Raw genomic sequence first — 15,324 nt, forward strand, 5'->3', positions numbered from 1 at the left:
GGACTTGTGATTAACTAGTAATTTTGAAAAAAACTTGAAGATCATATGTTTTCAAATATATAATTGTTTGATGTTATAGTTGGTTGCAATTTTTATTTTCATTTATATAAAAAAAATGAGTTTTGTAATATTTTGTTATAACACAAATTAGTACTTCCACTTTCTTGTAGTAGTATTATATTATAAACATGTTTTTTTTATTAAGAAAAATAAATATAAAAATATTTGTTACGATAATCATGCCATCTCACAAGAGGGAAAAATAGTGGTAATGAGTTAGTAGAAAAAAATTGATGGGTTAGAACTTAATAGTGTGTTACATACAAAATAAAATCATGTGGGGATTCCCATTACTAAATACCAAATGCAAGGAATGGGATTTCTCCTTCTATTACCATTCTTTGTTGATACATACCAAACAAAGTTATTACCATTACCAAATCTCATATCCATTCCTTCATTACCATTGCCATTACCTTACTTCATTCCTATTCCTTTATTACTAGCTACCAAACGGGCCGTTATTGTCTTGGAAGATGTCACGAAGTTTACCCCCAAGCCACCATGGCGGTTGCCTTTTCATCAAGAATGGCATAAAGGAGATCCTCATGGATATTGTCGAATAGCCATTGAAGAACTATAGAGTCGAGGCGGACCCATAGCTCGTCATCGACGTCGGCTGGACGGTCGACGGTGGTGTCAATGTGATCTAAGACTTGGTAGGCGCGGGCCGTATTACGGAAAAGCGTGGCCCAAGCATTATATTGTGGCTTGTCCATGTTGAGGGTGAGGGGGGGAGAGCATGTTTGTAGTTTAGGTGAATGGCAGGGTGGTAGGAGGAGGAAGGAGGAGGGGTCGATTTGGGATTGGCCTCGGGTGCCATGGCAGGGCACGAAGAAGAGACGAGAGGAAGAAGAAGGTAAAAAAAAAATAGTGGCTGGGGTTTAGGCTGTGATTACCATGATAGATTATGGTTAACTCCCTTGGGAGGTTCAATGTAACAGCCCGCTCTTCCGAGCTGCTAGCGGAAACATACTCAACATTCATAAACAACAATTAACTCTTAATTAAATTACTTCGCAGCGGAAAAACAACCTTAATTACACCAATAACTCGACTAATATTCCCAAAAATTATATACAATGAAATACCGATAACTATTCTCGAATCAACTATCTAAAATACAAACTTAATCCATAATCTACGACAACATCATAATCTCGCTTCACTTCTATTCCCGAGCTCTTGATACCAAACCTGCAAATTCAGAGAAAAAATACAAAACAAACAAATTCCAAAATGAGGGGAAAACTCGTAACCTTTACTTCAGCCCGTTATAAACATTTTATTTCTCAAATCATTTTCATTTCGTTCCAACGTTGGCATAGCTCACTCTCTTAAACAAATCAGTGGCAAGTATGGGCTTTGGACAAAGGACAAACACTGTCTCCAAGGTTCGTTATGGAGCCCAGCAATACTACCCCCAAGGTTCGTTACGGAGCGTAGCCGACCATATCAGGTCAAAAGAATAACCATCATCCACCCATACCTTGTGCACTTTCTATTTTCAGTTCATAAACAAAGCTAGCAAAACAGTTGCGTGTTCATAATCAATCAATGACATTCATCATCACATTCACATCTTTGGCCATAGTACAAACTTATTTATCAAAAGCAGAACATAGAATTCCACACACACATGGGCATGAGTAAATGATTTTACTGAACATAAAAGTTACCTCATACGCATCACCTATTCCTTAGTAATTCACCACCAAGAATAATCATGGGCAATGGATCGCCAACTCTAACTTGAACTCCAAAATAATTTACCTCACCAACAATAACACTAATTAATAACCAATCTCAACTAATCTAATTAACTTCTTCTACTACATCCACTATGTTAATCAAACTAAATTCCGCAGATAGAAACTACATAATACTATATAACTTCTAAATTTATCTTCAAATATAGAAACTCCAATCACTAGGGGAAAAAACAGAAAGGGCTGCGCAGGAAGGGCTGCGCTTTTTAAAAAAGCGCAACCCTTCTGTTATGTAGGGCTGCGCTTTTTAAAAAAGCGCAGCCCTTCTGTTATGTAGGGTTGCGCTTTTTAAAAAAGCACAGCCCTTCCTGAAAAAATTTGAAATTTCGGAATCGCGGGCTTTGAAATATTGAGCGGCTCTCTCACGTCCCTCATTATTTCCTTTCCTCCTTCTCTCTCATCCTCTCTTCTCTCTCATCCTCTCTTCTCTCTCAAAAACTCCCATAAACATTTGCGACAAAAACCTTGAAATGATTTGCACTAAACATGGCGACGGAGTCCGATTGCCTATTGTGATACATTTTCGGAAGCGGAACGGGCCAACGAGTTTTTAAGCCATCCGAGTTCGTTTAAGCCTCCAAATACCCATTTTAAGTTTTTCCGAAATTTTTTTTCTCTTAAATTATGTATTAGGGTTTTGTTTTATGTATTTAAACATTATTAGGTTAATGTTTGGAAGGTAGTTCTTGTATTTTCAGATCTATAATATTCTTGTATACTTCTCTTTGTTTATATATTTTGATTAATGTTCTTGTATACTTTCTTTGTTTTGATAATGAACACCCTAAGTTTTGATAATGACAAAGAAACAAAGGAACAAACTAAGTAGTGAACTAATGAATTATTTAAGTGTACGGTGTCTAAGGTATCAATGCAAGGAACTGGGAGATTACAAGTCAATGAAGAAGTCAAGAGAGGATTTCAAAGGCTAAGTAAAGAAGTTTCTATGTTGATACTGGAGCAAGCATTGGATCAAGAATAATAGAAGCTAGGCGTTTTATTTTCTAGTTCCAATGTAAAGGAACAAAGAAAGAATGGTAAGGAACTGTGGCAGAATATTTGAGAATGAAGCGTTTGTTCCTCTGTAAGGAACAAACTCAGTGGCACTTAGTAAATATGTTAAAGGAACTGAACTAATATAAGGAACTAGACTTAGGCGTGTACTTAGTGTAACGTTAAAAGATAATGGAGTAAGTCATGCCTAGATTATAGGAAATTAGTTATTTCTAATTTCAAATGATAAAATCAGTTTTAAAAAGAAAATCTGTTTTGGAAAAGATTTATTTTTCGGAAAATAAGAAAATAAATATCCGGTTGTTAGAAAGATTTTATTTCAAAGATATTATTTTCTTAAAGATTAGAAATTCAGATTTAAAGATAAAAAGAGTTTATAAAAACTGATTTTCGGATAATGTTGAAGGAACTCCTATTATTTAGGAGTAATGGCTGCATTTTATCCACGTTCATTTATAGTTCATGGGATCATGGGACATGATGTAAAACGTGTTCCTTAGGGGAAGGAACATCATGGGTAAATGGATTAAAAGGTGTACTCTAACATTAATCCCACGTTCTTCATGATTACACTATAAATATAGAAGTCTAGATAAGTTCCAAATTGTGTCTGACTAAGTAATTAAGTGAGTTTAACTTATTAAGTGTCAGTGCCTTCATTCTCTCATAATAGCCATTTGTTCTTTGCCTTCTTACTCTAATTCCACTAAGCTTATTTCGATCAATTGTATTTTGGTTTTTGGGGTAAGGGAACTTTGAGTGAAGTTCTGTAAGAGAAAGGCTTTGAGTGAAGCTTGTATGTGTGAGAAAACTTCGAGTGAAGTTGAGAGGAACTGCTGTTAAGGGAACAGTGGTTCAGGAACTTGAGTTTAGGAACTCAAGGTAGGGCTCGAGTTAGAATTAGGTTGTAACAGAGTTGTTTGGCCTAATTAGTGAAAGTGTTGAGTTTAAAATCCCTAGTGGTCGAGGTTGTTTCTTCTTGTTGGGCCCAAGAAGTTTTTCCTCGTAAAAATCCCTTGTGTTCCTTTAGCTTGTTTATTCGTTTAAGTTTTAATTTCCGCAAAAAGTTACGTTTATTTCTACACCTACAATTCACCCCCCCTCTTGTAGTGTTCCTAGGGAAATAACAATTGGTATCAGAGCTAGAACTCACGTAAGATAGGAAACCCTATTGAGGAAAAGATCCAAGGAACAATGAATACCACCGAGAAACTTGAAGAAGGTTATTCCACTCAAAGGCCTCCTATGTTCAATGGGAAGTACTACAACTATTGGAAGAACCGCATGGAGATATTCATCAAGGCTGAAAACTATCAGGTATGGAGAGTCATTGAAGTTGGTGATTTCGAAGTCACAACTACAAATGACAAAAATGAGGTAACTCTTAAACCCCTCTCTGATTATGATAAATCTGATTTTGAAAAAATGGAAGTAAATGCCATGGCTATTAAACTATTGCATTGTGGACTTGGACCCCATGAACATAATAGGATCATGGGATGCAAATCCGCAAAGCAAATATGGGATTTACTAGAAGTAACCCACGAAGGAACTAATGAAGTTAAAAGATCGAAAATTGATTTACTTATGAATCAATATGAACTGTTCTGCATGAAATCCAAAGAAAGCATCCGAGACATGTTTACTCGTTTTACTAACATTATAAATGAGTTGGCTTCTCTTGGAAAGTTTATTTCATCTGAGGAACAGGTTCGAAAGTTCTTAGGAGTCTTCCTAAGGACAGATGGATGGCTAAAGTCACGGCTCTTCAAGAAACAAAAGACTTCACTAAGTTCAACTTAGAACAGCTGGCAGGGTCACTTATGACTCATGAGCTTCACCTTGATACTGAATATGGTGAAAGCTCCAAATCAAAATCAATTGCTCTCAAAGCAGATGATGAAGATGATTCGGACTCTGAAGAAGAAGAAGCAGCCCTCATGGTTCGAAAATTTCGAAAGATGTACAGGAACATGAAGAATGGAAACTTCAAAGGTAAAACTAAGAAATTTTCTAACAAAGCTGCTTGTCATAAATGTGGAAGTACAGATCACTTCATCAAAGAATGTCCTCTTTGGGAAAACGACAAAACCAAAGAAAGGAACAAGGAACGCTTTGCTGAAAGGAACAAAGAATCAAAAGCACCTTTCTCTAAGGCAAATGTGCGCAAAGCTATGATAGCTGCTTGGGGAGATTCAGAGACGGAAGAAGAAGAGGAACAACCAACTGAAGAAACAGCAAACCTTTGCCTATGGCAAACATCGACGAAAAAGAAGATGAAGAAAAATTGAGGTAAGTCAACATGGACTTGAGTCAGAACTAGATGGTAAAACTAGGACTGAAATATATGATCTTCTTTATGATGCAATTCTTGAATGTAGAGATGAACGTGAAAAACGTGAACAAACGGAACAAGCCTTAAAGGTTTGCAAGGAACACATAGAATGGCTTAAGAAAATGAGAACTGATGTCGAAACTAGATTTTTTGATTTGTTTGATAAAAACTTAAAAATCAAAGAATGTTATGAGAGTTTGAAAAATGAAAATTATCTAATTAATTTAGAGATTTCACACTTGAAGGAATTTGTCCCTGTTCTGAGTTCCTTTGATATAAGATCAACCCTTTGAAAGGATACAGATCTGAGATTGAAAAAAAAATAAAGAGAAAAATTTTTAAAGGAACAGATCTGTAATCTTAAAAAGGAACTGGTTGTCGCAAGGAACAGAGGCAAAATCATGAAAGTTCCTAAGTGGATTGAGAAACCACAGACCAAAAGGAAGGAAGGTCTTGGTTTTGAAAACTACAAGAAAAGGAACAAGACAAAGAAATATGTTGATCTACCTAGTGATAAGTTCTGTATGTATTGTGGCAAGGTAGGTCATTACATAAATCAATGTCAATAAAATCTGAGATGATTGGGAAAAATGTGACAATAAGTAAGAAAAAATGGGTTGTCAAAACAAATCCTAGTCAAGAACAGGAACCCACGAAAGATGGGGTTCCTTCAACTAACAACTAGTTGATTTTTGCAGGTTGGAGTGAGGGGGAACAACACTTGGTATCTCGATAGTGGTTGTTCCAAGCACATGACAGGAGACAAAACGAAGTTTCTCTCACTCACAACCTATGAAGGTGGCAGTGTAACATTTGGTGATAATAAGAAAGGTAACATTGTTGCTATGGGTAAGGTCGGTAAGTCACCATTACACTCCATTGAAAATGTATTTTTAGTTGAAGGTCTAAAACATAATCTATTAAGCATTTCTCAATTCTGTGACAAAGGAAATACTGTAAAATTTGATAAAGAAAAATGCTTAATCATCAACATTAAAACTAAGAAGGTTATTTGGAAGGAACAAGGAAAGGGAACACATACATTGTGGATCTAGACCTTGTTCCTCAAATCAATTTAACTTGTCTTAGTGTTATTGAAGATGATTCACTTCTATGGCACAAGCGTCTAGGACATGCTAGCTTTTCATTACTTGAGAAACTTAGATCAAAAGACCTTGTTTTAGGATTACCATCCATAAAATTTCATATTGATCAAGTTTGTGATGCATGTGCACGAGGTAAACAAGTAAGATCCTCTTTCAAATCTAAAACGATTGTAAGTACCACTAAACCATTAGAGTTAATTCATATGGACTTATGTGGACCCATGAGAATTCAAAGCAGAAGTGGAAAGAGGTATGTACTTGTGATTGTAGATGACTACTCTAGGTACACTTGGGTTATTTTCTCTCTAGTAAAGATGAAACTTATGATGAGTTCCTTGTCTTTGCTAAAAGAGTTCAAAACCTAAGTGGACATAAAATAATGCACATTAGATCAGATCATGGCAAGGAATTCGAAAATTATAAATTTGATGACCTAAGCAGAGATAATGGCCTAGATCATAATTTTTCTGCCCCTAGAACACCACAACAAAATGGTGTTGTAGAAAGGAAAAATAGAACTTTGGAGGAAATGTCTAGAACCATGTTAATTGCTAGTGAACTTCCAAGGAACTTTTGGGCTGAAGCTGTTAATACTGCTTGTCACATAATTAATCGTGCCATGATGAGACCTATCATTAATAAAACTCCTTATGAACTTTACTTTGGAAAGAAACCAAACATCACCTATTTAGAACATTTGGATGCAAATGTTATGTGCATAATAATGGAAAAGATAATCTTGGAAAATTTGATGCAAGGAGTGATGAAGCAACATTTTTAGGATACTCCTCACATAGTAAAGCTTATAGAGTATATAACAAGAGAACTATGTGTGTTGAAGAAAGTATTCATGTAATCTTTGATGAATCTGACAAACATAATCCAAGCATACAGGTTGATGACTATGAGATAGGGTTAGCGCAACCTAGTTCAAGGAACACAGATTCACAAGAAGAAGAAGAAGTGAAAGAGGAAAGGAACGAGGAATTCGAAAATAATGAATCAAGATATTCCTGTTCCTCAAGGAGGAGAAGATACTCCTGTTCCTCTAAATAGGAGAATGAGTCCACCGAGGCTAACAGAGGAACAACTGAGCAGAGTTCCTCATCCACTCAAGGAACTCATGAGGAACAACATGTTCCTATAAGAGAGTTTCAACCAAAACCTTGGAGATTACAAAAGTCACATCCTGTGGAACTCATATCAGGACATATCCAAAGGTACGCAAACTAGATCTCAGTTAAGGAACTTTTGTGCATTTCATGCGTTCCTATCAATGATGGAACCAAGAAATCATGAAGAAGCCTTAACTGACTCTGATTGGATTATTGCAATGCAAGCTGAATTAAATGAGTTTGAAAGAAACAAGGTATGGCATCTAGTTCCTTCATCTAAACAACAAAAAGTAATTGGCTTAAAATGGGTGTTTAGAAACAAACTAGATGAATATGGAACCATTGTAAGAAACAAAGCTAGACTTGTAGTAAAAGGTTATAACCAACAAGAAGGAATTGATTATGAAGAAACCTTTGCTCCTGTAGCTAGATTAGAAGCCATTAGAATCTTAATTGCATTTGCTGCTTACATGGGATTTAAATTATATCAAATGGATGTTAAGTGTGCATTTTTAAATGGCTATCTAAACGAAGATGTATATGTTGAACAACCCCCTGGTTTCGAAAATAACAATCTCCCAAATCATGTCTACAAGCTTGATAAAGCTCTTTATGGGTTAAAACAAGCACCTAGATCATGGTATGAGAGATTATCTAAGTTCCTTTTAGAAATAACTTTAAAAGAGGAAAGGTTGATAAAACCTTGTTCCTAAAATCTAAAGGAACTGATATTTTGCTTGTTCAAATATATGTTGATGACATCATATTCGGAGCTACTAATGAAACATTGTGCAAAGAATTCTCAAATCTCATGAGCAATGAATTTGAAATGAGTATGATGGGAGTTAAATTTCTTTCTTGGACTACAAATCAAACAAACTGAAAAAGGTATAATTGTTCACCAACAAAAATACATAAAGGAACTATTAAAGAAATATGGCCTCGAAAATTCAAAGATAAATCACACTCCTATGGGAACTTCAACTAGATTAGATGAAGACTCCATAGGAACAAGTGTTGATCAAAACAAATTTAGAGGAATGATTGGTTCACTTTTATATCTAACTGCTAGTCGTCCAGACATAGCTTTCAGTGTTGGTTTGTGTGCTAGATTTCAAGCAAATCCAAAGGAGTCTCACCTCACTGCTGTGAAGAGAATTCTTAGATACCTTAAAGGAACAGATGATCTTGGACTCTACTATCCAAGAAGTGATACATTCGAACTAAAAGGATATGCAGATGCAGATTATGCTGGAGATCTTGTTAATAGGAAAAGCACCTCAGGTATGGCACAATTCCTTGGTCATAGTTTAGTTTCTTGGAGTACCAAGAAACAAAACACAGTTGCTTTATCCACTGCTGAAGCAGAATATGTAGCTGCTGCTGCGCATGTTGCTCTCAAATGCTTTGGATAAAACAACAACTTAGTGACTATGGAATAAACTTTGAATGTGTTCCTATTTATTGTGACAATACAAGTGCTATAAGTATATCTAAAGATCCAGTGCATCATTCTAGAGTAAAGCATATACATATTAGACATCACTTTTTAAGAGAAAATGTCGAAAAAGGTTTGATCAAACTTGAGTTTTGTCAAACTGATTATCAGATTGCTGATATCCTAACTAAGCCTTTGCAAAGAGATAGATATGAGAAATTAAGGCTTGAGTTAGGCTTAATAAAAATTAAGTGATTGTTCCTATGTCAATTCCCCCATGTTTGAATCAATTTGAGTGACTTTGTGTGCTAAAAATAATTGTGTTTAATTGCCTAAGACCATTGCAAATTGGAATGTTCCAAACATAACCATGAAGTCAAAGAAACTAAACAACTCACAAATGTCACATAATACTCCCCTTACTGTTCCTAAGGTCAAGAAACATGCATAGTATGAAGGATATTGAATGTAGCATTAGTTGTTCCTATAGCACAAGTTCCTTAGCATTTATTTTCTTTCAAAAATTAAAATTCATAAAAATCCGAAAAATCCGATAAAATCCAAAAATTAAGGGGAACCAGTTTAATTAAAATCTTGGTTCTTTTTATCTTTTCGTTTTCTTTCTTTTATTTTTATTTTTATTTCTTTCCCGCGTGTCATAATTACTATTACATGCAAAACTTCCTTCTTACAATTCATCTAAGAAACCGTGTTCCTCTCAAACGCTTCATCTTCACCAAATCCGAAACCTCATCACACCCTTTGATACTCCATAAAAACCTCCAAACCTTCATAAATCATGGCAAAAACTTCAAGAAACTCACCTTTTCCAACACCAAAAACAACCGACACTTCAAAAATGGAAATTTCTTCATCTCCAACTAAAACCCTTGAAACCGACATAATTCAAGAAAACCCCATAGAGGAACAGCAATTAGAATCTCCTAGAAGGAGCATGAGAAGAAGAAAATTGATTGGGGAAGATGATGAAGAAGAAACCCCGGAACAATCTCAGGGGGAAGAAGAAGAAACTGCACCTGTTCCTTCCAAAGGAACTGTTTCTTCGTCTTCCAAGAAAAGGGTCGAACGAAGTGAATCTAGGTATGTCTTGGGCTTTTGCGTCGATTTAGAATGGGCAAATAAAATTGAATTTCTAGAATTAACACCATTCTAAAGGAACAAGGATGGAATTCTTGTTTGAATTCGCCTTTAATAATGCTCTTGTTCCTCTAGCTATGGACGAGTTTTGTGCAAATTTTGTTAATACTAATGGAACTTGCACAACTGAAGTTAGAGGCAAGAAAATAAGGTTTAATCAAGCAACTTTAAGCAAAGTATGGGAAGTTCCTTGCAAAGGAACTGATTTGTATTTTAAAAGGAAAGGAACTGTTTCCTTTCCGAATTTTCCTCAAGACAAAATCTTAGAATATTTTGGAGGAACAGCTGGCCAAAACAAATTAACCATAACCTACTCTCTCCCCTTCACAAAGTATTGTTTAACTTGGTTTGGAGAGCACTCATTCCTCGAACTGAAAAGAGGAATGAAGTGGGTCTCTTGGATATGTGTTACATGTTTTGCTTAGACCACCACATACAAATCAACTTCCCTTCCCTCTTCATTCAACATTAACTCACTGTATTGAAAAACATTGTGTATTGGTACGGTGCCTTAATAACTTCTTTACTTCATCACTTTGAAGTAAGACTTCGGGTTGGACCACCATAGGATCAAACAAGGGAACATCTTGAATGAGAAGACCCTAAAGACTTGGGTCTGTCCAAGAAGGTGTTCTCATTCAAGGAAAATGGTTCCAGTTCCTCAGGAAAAAGAAAACTGCCTCAATGATTAGAAGAGGAAATGATGTAATTTGGATAATCCTGTCTGTTCCTAACCGAGGAACATAAACCTAAGAGGCGCAAACACATTGCCACTAAGCCTAAACCCTCTGTTCCTTTGAGAGTGAGAAAGAGCACTCGTCGAAAAATTGCTCCTGTTCCTGTTCCTTCCAATGAGGACTCTCCTTTAGTCCTTTCGGATAATGAGGAACAGGTACCCTCACTCTCAAGGAACCACTACTCCACCATCTCCCAAACTCTCTGTTCCTTCACAAAAATACCCTCCATTTCACCTTCGTCCTTCTCTGTTCCTTCAAGTTTTGAGCAGTTGAAGGATGAAATAAAAGGACCAAATCCTTTTGCTTCCACCTCCACAACTCTTCCACCCACACCACCATTTCTTCCTCCCATTTATCACCCTTCACCTTCTGTTTCCATTCCTGGAACAGATGAGCCTTCCACTCAAACCTCCCCAGTTCCTTCACAACATCCCCCATCTGCCTCTAGTTCCAAGGTAAGGAACAGGAAAATCCGGATGACACTAACTGGGTTAATGAAGTCTGCCTTCCTGCACAACATATGATAAAATTTTACAATCATCTTCATTGGACTTTGGATGCCAAAACTGATACTATGATAAGTCTTATGAAGAAATTGAGTGATACCGTGGTTGCGCAGCAAAAGAAGATGGACACTATGGCTCGTACTTGGAGGAGCTGAAGGAACAGGTTGAACTACATCATGGGGTGGTGATGAAAAAGTTGGAGGATGTGGTTGAAGAAGAAGTTGTAGAGGAACACCATTCCCCTTCCCTTTCTTAGTTTCTTTATTGTTGTTTCCTGTTTCTTTCATCAAGGAACACAACTTTTGTTTCTTCTTTTTCTTTTCTTTCTTTGTTTTGTTATGGAACAAGTGCTATATAATCAATGACTTTTGCTATATTGTCTATGTTTCTAAATGCTTTGCATAATTTCTTCCTTGGAATGGCTAGTATTATGTGATTGATGTTTGAGCAAGTTTACTCTTTGATTTTCTAACTTAACCACTAATGGTGCTTGCATATTGGTCTTAAGGTGTTAAATCAATTCATCAATTCATGAGAGTCTATTCTTTTTGAGGATGACAAAGGGGGAAAAGGATTTAAGGAACAAACTGTACAATAAAAAATAAAATTGAAAAAATAAAAAAAATAAGGTAAATGAAAAATCAAAAATAGGTTAAGGTAAATGAAAAATCAAAACTTCAGTTACTCATATAATTGTGTTTTATTTTTCATTTTCTTCTTTATGTTTTTATTTCATTCACTTATATTATTTGTTATTTTCCTTAGTTTGTACCTTTGTTGTCATCATCAAAAAGGGGGAAATTGTTGAACCCTAGTTTTGATAATGACAAAGAAACAAAGGAACAAACTAAGTAGTGAACTAATGAATTATTTAAGTGTATGGTGTCTAAGGTATCAATGCAAGGAACTGGAGAATACAAGTCAATGAAGAAGTCAAGAGAGGATTTCAAAGGCTAAGTAAAGAAGTTTCTATGTTGATACTGGAGCAAGCATTGGATCAAGAATAATAGAAGCTAGGCGTTTTATTTTCTAGTTCCAATGTAAAGGAACAAAGAAAGAATGGTAAGGAACTGTGGCAGAATATTTGAGAATGAAGCGTTTGTTCCTCTGTAAGGAACAAACTCAGTGGCACTTAGTAAATATGTTAAAGGAACTGAACTAATATAAGGAACTAGACTTAGGCGTGTACTTAGTGTAACGTTAAAAGATAATGGAGTAAGTCATGCCTAGATTATAGGAAATTAGTTATTTCTAATTTCAAATGATAAAATCAGTTTTAAAAAGAAAATCTGTTTTGGAAAAGATTTATTTTTCGGAAAATAAGAAAATAAATATCCGGTTGTTAGAAAGATTTTATTTCAAAGATATTATTTTCTTAAAGATTAGAAATTCAGATTTAAAGATAAAAAGAGTTTATAAAAACTGATTTTCGGATAATGTTGAAGGAACTCCTATTATTTAGGAGTAATGGCTGCATTTTATCCACGTTCATTTATAGTTCATGGGATCATGGGACATGATGTAAAACGTGTTCCTTAGGGGAAGGAACATCATGGGTAAATGGATTAAAACGTGTACTCTAACATTAATCCCACGTTCTTCATGATTACACTATAAATATAGAAGTCTAGATAAGTTCCAAATGTGTCTGACTAAGTAATTAAGTGAGTTTAACTTATTAAGTGTCAGTGCCTTCATTCTCTCATAATAGCCATTTGTTCTTTGCCTTCTTACTCTAATTCCACTAAGCTTATTTCGATCAATTGTATTTTGGTTTTTGGGGTAAGGGAACTTTGAGTGAAGTTTCTGTAAGAGAAAGGCTTTGAGTGAAGCTTGTATGTGTGAGAAAACTTCGAGTGAAGTTGAGAGGAACTGCTGTTAAGGGAACAGTGGTTCAGGAACTTGAGTTTAGGAACTCAAGGTAGGGCTCGAGTTAGAATTAGGTTGTAACAGAGTTGTTTGCCTAATTAGTGAAAGTGTTGAGTTTAAAATCCCTAGTGGTCGAGGTTGTTTCTTCTTGTTGGGCCCAAGAAGTTTTTCCTCGTAAAAATCCCTTGTGTTCCTTTAGCTTGTTTATTCGTTTAAGTTTTAATTTCCGCAAAAAGTTACGTTTATTTCTACAACTACAATTCACCCCCCCTCTTGTAGTGTTCCTAGGGAAATAACATCTTTGTTTATTTTGATTAATGTTCTTGTATACTTCTCTTTGTTTATTTTGATTAATGTTCTTGTATACTTCTCTTTGTATATAATTTCTTGTATTTTCATCTTTGTTTTGATTAATGTTCTTGTATACTTCTTATACTTCTTGTATACTTCTCTTTGTATATTAGTTTTTGTTCCTTTTTTTCATTTTCGTTTCATTCTTTTTATTGTTTTGGGTTTAGTATTTTCGTTTCGTTTCTCTTCTCTTCTGTTTAATTTCAGAAAATGTGAGATTATGAGTAAAAAAATGTCAAAAAAAAAATTTTTTTTTTGGTAGGAAGGGCTGCGCTAGTTAGGAAAAAGCGCAGCCCTTCTAGCTCAGAAGGGCTGCGTTTTTTCCTAACTAGCGCAGCCCTTCTGGGCTAGAAGGGCTGCGCTTTTTCCTAACTAGCGCAGCCCTTCTAGCTTAAGGGTTGCGCTTTTCTAGCGCAGCCCTACTTAAAAAGTGAAGGGCTGCTACTAAAAGGGCTGCTGTCAAAAAGCGCAGCCCTACATGCCTTTTTTAGCGCAGCCCTTCTTCATTTTTCCACTAGTGAATCTAACATATTACTAGTAGTACAATCAATAACGAATTATACTAAACTCACATAAGAAATTATAACCCATAACAATCTTTCTTGAAATGAATAGAATACTACTTGAAAATGCTAGTAACCTACAAAACTACTCTTTTTGGTTTACCAACCACAACTTACAACAACGCATCACGACACCGACAACATCAACAACCAAGAGTAATACCAGCAACACAACAACAACAACCCAACAAGAACACCACCACAATTACAAAAATAAGAAGGGGAATTTATGAAACTAAACCATAACTGCATATCAACTCCAAATGAACTGGCTACTGTTCATAACAACTAACCAACAATCTTAAATTCAAAGAAAAAGGGGAAGAGGTGTATACCTCTGCTCTACTTGAGCATGGACGAAACAAAGCACAGAAGGGGAGCTGAGCTCCAGCGGTTCGTCGCGGCAAAGGACAGCAGCAACCAACTGCAAGTAACAACGGCAGCACCGCGGTAGCAGGACACGAACAAAGGAGAACGCGAATAAGGACATAGCAGCAGCGCAGATAAATCAATTCCTTCCTCCAATTATTATTACATGGATTACTGAGAAGTTGTTGCATAGGGTGAGGAGATGGATTCACCAATTGAGGAACAGCTTGACGAAGAAGATGGGGAAAACAGCTTGACGAACAACTTGAGGAGATGTTTTCTAATTTCTACCTGACTTCTTGCTGCTTCAAAGTTCGCCCGATCCACATTGGAAGCTGCAACATCGAATGAAGCATGGGATTCAACTTCATTTTCCTCATCCGATGTCCAACTGGGTGCTACAACATCTTGAATTTCATTTATGATGTTCTTTTTCCTTGCATCCATCGATTGTGGCTTACACTGACCCTTATTCTTATTCGACCTTTGATTGTTCTTCTTCCCGCCCTTCCCCCTTTTTGAACCTTTCGCCATTGCTCCAGCTTTCACTAAGATTTAAAATGCAGTATCGTCGGAGTTATTATTATTGCAGCTTTGAACTTTCTTGGACTGTACACTTTCAACACAATCAACACCACTCTCAACCTTGACTAGATTCTAGATGGAAACACAAGTGATATATATACAAAATATGAGATACATATTTTTTTTCTTAATATAACCGTGTAAGACATCAATCTTGTATCGCACAAGTAGATGCATCGACTTTCTCAAGAAAATGACACTGACAATAATTGCGCTGGGCTAAGTGGAAAGACGGGGTGGAATTTTTTACAGTCAAAGTCATCTGGTAAACGTCTGCTTTTATTGAAATCTAATCCAACGTGCAACAACCAGTCTTTATACGACATGTCATCTAGAAAATAGACAGCTT

The 15,324-nt window shown here is 35.9% G+C and overlaps 1 long non-coding RNA gene across 1 annotated transcript; it reads right to left on the reverse strand.

The window, feature by feature from the left end:
* Positions 1-1,046: 1,046 nt before the first annotated feature.
* LOC125498726 (uncharacterized) lies at positions 1,047-15,287 on the reverse strand. Its single transcript, XR_007275516.1, has 2 exons — positions 14,357-15,287; positions 1,047-1,257 (listed from the first exon to the last, which is right to left on the reverse strand). It is a non-coding gene; the product is annotated as an uncharacterized LOC125498726 (long non-coding RNA).
* Positions 15,288-15,324: the final 37 nt, after the last annotated feature.

Source organism: Beta vulgaris, chromosome 1, assembly GCF_026745355.1.
Source record: "Beta vulgaris subsp. vulgaris cultivar EL10 chromosome 1, EL10.2, whole genome shotgun sequence".
NCBI classification, from domain to species: Eukaryota; Viridiplantae; Streptophyta; class Magnoliopsida; order Caryophyllales; family Amaranthaceae; genus Beta; species Beta vulgaris.